This window comes from Rutidosis leptorrhynchoides, chromosome 4 (genome assembly GCF_046630445.1).
Source record: "Rutidosis leptorrhynchoides isolate AG116_Rl617_1_P2 chromosome 4, CSIRO_AGI_Rlap_v1, whole genome shotgun sequence".
In the NCBI taxonomy this organism is placed as follows: Eukaryota; Viridiplantae; Streptophyta; class Magnoliopsida; order Asterales; family Asteraceae; genus Rutidosis; species Rutidosis leptorrhynchoides.
Genome location: NC_092336.1, coordinates 286,361,701 through 286,369,727, shown reverse-complemented (window position 1 = coordinate 286,369,727; position 8,027 = coordinate 286,361,701).

The window sequence follows — 8,027 nt, the reverse complement described above, 5'->3', positions numbered from 1 at the left end:
CGAAACGACCATCTCGGTCGGAGATAATCGATAAAGGTACACCGTGTCGGGCTACAATCTCCTTAATGTATAGTCGTGCAAGTTTCTCCATTTTGTCGGTCTCTTTCATGGCGAGAAAGTGCGCGGATTTGGTGAGGCGATCGACAATGACCCAAATAGTATCATAACCGCCTGACGTTTTTGGTAGTTTGGTGATAAAATCCATCGTGATCCTTTCCCACTTCCATTGCGGGATCTCGAGTTGTTGAAGTAACCCGGACGGTCTTTGGTGTTCGGCTTTGACTTTAGCGCAAGTCAAACATTTGGCAATGTAAGTAGCGACTTCCTTTTTGATGTTCGGCCACCAATATCGTTCTTTAAGGTCGTGGTACATCTTATTGGCGCCGGGATGAATCGAGTATCGCGATTTGTGGGCTTCGTCTAGGATGAGGTTTCGTAAGTCGCCATATCTAGGCACCCAAATTCTTCCGGCGTAATATCGAAGTCCGGTCTCCTTAACTTCGAATCGGGAGACGAGAATGTTTAAAAGTTCGCGTGCGATGTTGTTGTCTTTAAGAGCCTCCTCTTGGGCTACACGAATTTGGCTATTAAGGTTGGAGTGAATGGTGATGTTTAAAGCTCGGACACGAAGAGGCACCGCTCTTTCTTTTCGACTTAAGGCATCGGCCACTACATTTGCCTTCCCGGGGTGGTAACGAAGCTCGCAATTATAATCGTTCAAGGTTTCAATCCACCTTCGTTGTCTCATGTTTAGTTGCTTTTGATCGAAGATGTGTTGGAGACTTTTGTGATCGGTAAAGATAGTACTTTTGGTACCAAGAAGATGATGTCTCCATAACTTAAGTGCAAAGATGACGGCACCGAGTTCAAGATCATGTGTCGTGTAGTTTCGTTCGTGGACTTTGAGTTGTCGAGAGGCATAAGCAATGACTTTCTTTCGTTGCATTAATACACACCCATAACCGTTTTTTGAGGCATCACAATATACAACAAAATCATCATTGCCTTCGGGAAGTGACAAGATAGGAGCGGTGGTTAGCTTAGTTTTCAAGATTTGGAAAGCGGTTTCTTGTTCGGATGTCCAAACGAATTTCCGTTCCTTGTGAGTTAACGCGGTTAGAGGGCGAGCGATTAAGGAGAAATCCTTGATGAATTTACGATAGTATCCGGCGAGACCTAAGAATTGACGAATTTGAGTAGGAGTAGTAGGAGTCTCCCATTTACTAATGGCTTCGATTTTTGCGGGATCGACTTTAATGCCTTGATCACTTACAACATGACCAAGAAATTGAACTTCCTTTAACCGAAATTCACACTTGGAGAACTTGGCGTATAGTTGCTCTTTTCTCAAGAGCTCGAGCACGAGTCGGAGATGTTCTTTGTGTTCCTCTTCGTTTTTAGAATAGATCAAAATATCATCGATGAACACGATAACGAATTTGTCGAGGTAAGGTTTGCACACGCGGTTCATGAGATCCATGAACACCGCCGGTGTGTTAGTGAGACCGAAAGGCATGACAAGGAACTCATAACTACCATAACGAGTCCGGAAAGCGGTTTTGGAGACATCTTCCCCCTTAACCCTTAGTTGATGATAACCCGAACGGAGATCGATTTTTGAGTATACACGAGAACCTTGTAGTTGATCAAAAAGGTCATCAATGCGAGGAAGAGGATATGGGTTCTTAACCGTCAATTTGTTTAGTTCACGATAATCAATGCACATTCGTAGGGATCCGTCTTTCTTCTTGACGAACAAAATCGGAGCGCCCCATGGTGAATGGTGTAGCGACCCCGACAAATCGTCAAGTGACGGCGTCGGCTACGTGGGTCCCATTACCTGATTATAAGTCTTTAAGATAACGTTTGACCAAAATATGTCGCCTTCATTTCAAAATAAAGATTGTTTCAAAGTTTACAAGAATTGTTCAACCAAAAGTTAAGTTACAACGTTAAGTACGATTGAAATCTAGGCGACACGGTTTAAAGTAAAGTCAAAAGACGCTCCATGAAATGCATGTACACTCGACATCGGATGCAAGTATCAAATAGTGAGCGGAAGCATGTATCACATATCGTGCAAGACCTGAGAAAAACATAGAAATCTGTCAACGAAAACGTTGGTGAAATCATAGGTTTAGTAAGTATTAAACGTTGTTTTTGAACCACAAGATTTTGTATTTCCATAACGTAGATTATCCAAATCCTTTGCATTCCAAAAGTGTTGTTATACGCGAGCACTCAATTATCAAAACTTAACCAACGTTACCCCATCACACAGTGCTAGAACCCACACTAAAACACAAAAATATATTTCATCCGCATAACGGTAGCGAACCGTCCGAATGAGGGTTTGTTAAACCCGTATGGCCACACAATATAAGTTCTCGCTTACACCCTGCAAGTGTAACTAATGATAATCGAATTGAGGCATTTTTGTTCTAACTCGCACGTGGAATGTTTGTTTTCACACTTGTGTTCAAAACATAAAAGTAAGTAGTACAAGATGTAGCAAAGTATATGTTTTCTCAGCCCACGATTTAAAAGTATAAAAGTTGTTGAAAAGGTGGGACTATGATCTCACCTTGAGTGCAAGAGTTAATAAAGTACTTCGACAAGTAAACGCGTGCAAAGACAAAGCTAGTCTTGACCTAAACATATAGGTTATATCAATAACGGTAAACACAAACGGTCAAAGATGTTCAATTAGTCCTATGGCTCGTTACGACTCGATTATGAAGCATGTGAGTCAAATTGTCAAGTTTCATGCAAGATACAAGTATAGAATCATGTTAGAAAGATTGCATAATTAATTGGTTAAGTTTGACAAAAAGTCAAACTTGGTCAAAGTCAACGAAAAAGTCAACATGTTCGGGTCGGGTCTCGGACAAATTTTCTATGCTAGTTATTCATATATAAGTATGTTAGAACAAGTTGCATGCGAATTGGAAGTCTAAAACATGGCAAACATTTCACGTGAAACGGACATTGGAGACAGAAGCTGGGCACGGCTTATGCCGCGCCGCGGCCAGGCCTGTCGCGCCGCGACAATGGCCGTGGCCTGGTCCCAGGCCTGTTTCACTTGTTCAAGACTTGGTCAATTTTCAAACAAACGCAAAACTCAAACCGTAAACAACTAGAAGACGTATCTTATACCGTTGGAAAGCTCTTTTGACAAGGAACACAACTAAACATGTTTCACCAAACAAAAACATCATTTATAATAGCCTAAAACTCATCAAGTGATCATTAAACGTTCATTTTTAAGGTTTCAAGTTCTTCAAATGCAATTTGAGTTTCGGGAAACCAATTCACACATATAATATGCCGTTTTGAAGGTAATGAAACATACATTACAACTAAACACTAATAATTAACATTCCATGGCATTCAAGCATCCAAAAATTCATGTCAAGAACTATCAAACCCTAGTCAAACATCTCAAAATCAATAATCATGTTTTTGGAGTTTCCTTAATCAACCTATACATCAAAATGAAGCTAATGATACTAGTAACACTTTTAAAACATGCACTTTAACAATCTAACAACATTTGTTCATCCAAAATCAAGGATTTAGCAAGTAATTTCATATTGAACTAGTTACACCAAAAATAACGAATCGAGCATACAAATTACATACACGACATCACAATGAGCCATAGACACTAATTAACAACTTTATAACTCAAAAATCTCAAGAACACATAAAATTAGTGATTTTAGAAAGTTACCCAAATGAGATGAAGTTGGTATCAAATTGAAGAGGATGAAGAGAGGATTCCAAATATGTATTTTGTTTTGATTGAAGCTTGCTAGATGTGATTTAGATGATGATTCTTTGATTTGAAGAATTGAAAGAAAATAGAGAAGTATGAAAGAAAAAGAGAAATGAAATGAAAAAGAAGATGGGGAGGTAGTTGACTAGTCAAAGTGCTAGTCACTTCTTTGTCTTTTTGGCAAAACTAGTCCCTCTTGTTCGGGTGCGGGTGCGGGAATTGACCAAACGAATATTTTAAGTTACACGGGAGTACGGGAGATATTAGAATCCGATAACGAGAATATTTAAAATGTTACATAACAGAGGATACGAATCTAGATACGAAGGGTATTATTTAAACAGAACAAGACGGGCATTAAAATAATTTAACGGAAAAATGCGGGATGTTACATTATCCACACCTCAAAAGAAATTTCGTCCCGAAATTTAGTTGGAAGTAATAGTCGATATCTCTTACTCGCGACTTTACGTGGTCAATGGTATGAATAAGTGAAAGTACGTCCTTGAGTGTTCCCATGAATTTGGATAGTCAGGGTTTTACGTTGTATTTGGGTTTAGTCTTACGATCCCCGGTTTCAACTGGTTTTTCCCTATGAAGAGAAGTTGTCATCGATAGTTGATGTATCTAGCAGGATTGCACGCTCCTGTTCCGCAGGACACGTTTCTAAGTTTGTTACTCGAAATGTAAGGTAAACGGAAACTTAATTGAGTCGGCCGTTCTAAATGGTAGGAAGCGGCTCCAATACGCCCCAAGGTTTCAAAAGGTTCAATATTGCGGATATAACCTTCCTCGATTTCCCAAAATGAATTACACCTTTCCAAGGTGCGGTTTCTCAATATTACGCGGTTACACACTGGGATTTGTGAGGTTTTCATCTAAGTTTGGTATGACTCTTTTGGGCGACTACGGGTCGTCTCGAGCCCTCCTCGGATATGAATGATTTCAATCGTTGTTTCTTGATGGAGTTCAGATTTCGGTGGTTGATGCTTTGGTTAAATGAACAGGGGTATGACATTAGCGGTCATATAGGGTTTCGGAAAGTGCGCGTGAACACACGAGTGGTAACTACTGTTGTAAGAGTGATCTACTAAAGGTGACAATACGAGTTTGTGACATGTCTTTCCAAGACGTAAATCTTTCGTTTGCTCGGTTCGTCGGTTTGTGGGTGGTACGTGGTACTCATGTCTAAACGGGTCTCCAAGGTTTCTTGTAAAACTAGAAGTGAAACGAGTATTTCGATACGGAATAATTGACAAAGATACGCCGTGTTGGAATAGAATCTCTTAAGATACGTTTGAACAAGTTAGTTAGGGTTCGAAAAAATGTTCGTTAGGACTATTCACCCTCGTGGCGAATACTAATGTAAGATGATGAATTTCTCCATCCATGGAGAAATGTTACAAGGAGTTTCTTTAAGCGAAAATGCGAGCGATAAAGATAGGAGTGAAATGAGGACTTAGAATAGGATGAGCTTGCATCTCGATGTTGCCATAACGTGCCTCTAGTTGTCAAAAGTTGAAGTCTGAAAGAGAAACGAGGTAGTACACGTAGTTGTATAGTTCGGGGTTGAATAATAGTTGACCGATTATCAGAAACACAAGGGCGTTAACTCAAAGAAGAGTGAAGTATCGTTGGATTGTGTGTTATCTTAATTTCCAGTAATATCAGACGGTGACGGTGAAATAACAGAGGTATGTAGTGTGGTACGTGATGACGAGAAGTTTGATCGGATCCACAATTTAGTATTCGAATTCTTCGTATAAAATAATGAATTTTAGTTATGTTGATTTTTTTTTTTTTTTTTTTTTTGAGTCGAGAGAGTATGCCTTTCGGCGTTCAAATAGGAATATTTCCATGTTCGAGTTCCATCTGTTGCTATACGATTTTAACTAGAAATGTTGGTGTGAAGAATCACGTTCAAGGCTCAGACATGAAGAGGTTTAAAGTTGTGTAACACGAGAAAAGTCAGAAATGAATCTTCGGTAACAACCGGTGAGATCTAAGATTTTTACGAATACAAGTCTGAGTCGGGAGAGTTTCCTGATTACATGTGGCTTGATTTCGAGATTGATTGTAATTCCTTGACCATTAACATCATGGTCTAGAAAATTTGACTTCGTTTAACAGAAATTCTCACTCGGAGAATTTGGAATAAAGTTGCTCTTTTCTCAAAAGTTAGAGCGTAAGATGGTGATGTTGTTCGTTTTCCTTCTTTACTTGAATAAGTTAAGATGTCATCTATAAATGTGATAACAGATTTGTCTAGATAAGTTGCATACGTGGTTTAGGAGGTTCATGAATACGGACGAAGTCCTAAATAAATCAAACGGTACTAAGAGAGATTTACAACTAACGTTGCGAGTTCGGAAATGGCTTAGGAGACATCGTCTCCCTTAACCCCCAATTGGTGATAACCGGAACGGAGGTCGTTTTGGAATACACACGGGATTCATGCAAGAAATCATGAGGTCATGGATGCGAGGGAGAGCGTATCGGTTTCCAACCGAAAATTTCTTAGTTCACAATAATCTATACATAAATGTAGGGCAACAATTTCTCCTTAATGAATAGGTTTTGAGTTCCTTAGTTCTATTGGTGTCGAGTTCAATTTCTTAACGTATATCCTCCGATAATATTTATAGGCACACAATATTTTTCCGTTGGTCGCTTAAATCGCCTAAATAGTATCTAGGGGAAAAGATGGAAGGTAATGAGTACAAGTCAAAGTATTGGTTGTAAAACGTCTAGCGGTAATCGAATCGAACAAGTATGAAATATACGGTTTGTTGTGAAGAAACGTACCCGTGACTAGTCCATCATCGTCTCGGGCATCCTAGGTGTCGATGTTGTAAGTTCAACGGCGCGCGTTGGTTTTTGCTTTATTCTTTGGGCATTCATTCCTAAAATGACCCGATTGGCCACATTTGTAGCAAATACTCGGCTTTGGTGTGTCGGGCCCCTTTTGAGTGACGGGGGCGGTACTTCCACAATACTTGGCAATATGACCACTACCTTGGCACCGATGGCAAATTAGCTTGCCACATTCACCAAAATGATGCTTGTGGCATTTGTTGCAAAAAGGTCGTGTCCCGGCATAACTTTTCTTGCCGACGGGGGTGAGAGGTTCCTTGGAAAAGTTGTTGTTGTAGTTACTCGATTGGGGGGCTTCCCTTTTTCTTTTGTTGTCACCCGACTCATCCTCGGCTTTAGGTGCCGGCACTTCAATCTCGTCCACTGTTTCAATCAATTGGCGGGCCATATTCAAAGCCTCTTGGTGGTTAGCGGGTTTGGATGACATTACTCCTTGTTTGATGCTCTTGGGAAGACCATCCATGTAAAGTTCAACCCTTAGAGGTTCGGGGGTCACGAGGTTTGGGCACATCAAGGATAGCTCAGAAAATCGTTGATTATATGCCTTTAGGTCATTCCCGACCGCTTTTAAAGTTCTTAGTTCGTGTTCGAGCTTACGGGTCTCTTCGCGCGGGAAGTATTCGGTGATCATCTTTTTCTTTAAGTCGGCCCATGAGAGTGTGTGGGCTTCATCGATACCCACCGACAGCACATACGTATTCCACCATGTGAGGGCGATACCGGCAAAAGTGTGGGTGGAATATTTGACTTTGTCTTGGTCCCGACAACCGCTTATGCTAAAAACGGCTTCTGTTTGCTCAAACCATCGGGTGAGCACAACCGGTCCTCCGGTCCCATCGAAGGTGTGAGGTTTGCACCCCATGAAAGTTTTGTAGGAGCAACCCTCGTTTGAATTACCGGTTCCATGGTTGTTGTGGTTGTGGTTGTTATTGATGTCGGAGGAGATACTAGCCATAGCCGCACCTATGGCGGTGGCTATCATGCGTTGAAAAGCTTGTTCGGAAGTTTCATTACGTGGTCCGCGACGGGGAAGCATTGTTCCTTCAAGACACAAGAATATCGTTGATTAGTATTCTCAATAATACTAATCATGATAGGGAATGATGATGTAGAGGAAATTTTCCTTGACTCGCCTTAAATTCTTTATGTCATAATGTCGGAACGTCCATGTGAATCACCGTAATATAATCCCGGAAATTATATTACCCTGATTCTCATGTGCATTTAACATTACTTCATAAAGTCAAAGTGGCGCGTCAACCAAATTTATCAACGTAAGATCAAGATCGAATACGAGTTAGATATGATAGAAGAGTTCGAGTATAAATGCACAATTAGTCAAGTAATCCCTACTTCAGTCTATATGCCGGTTGTA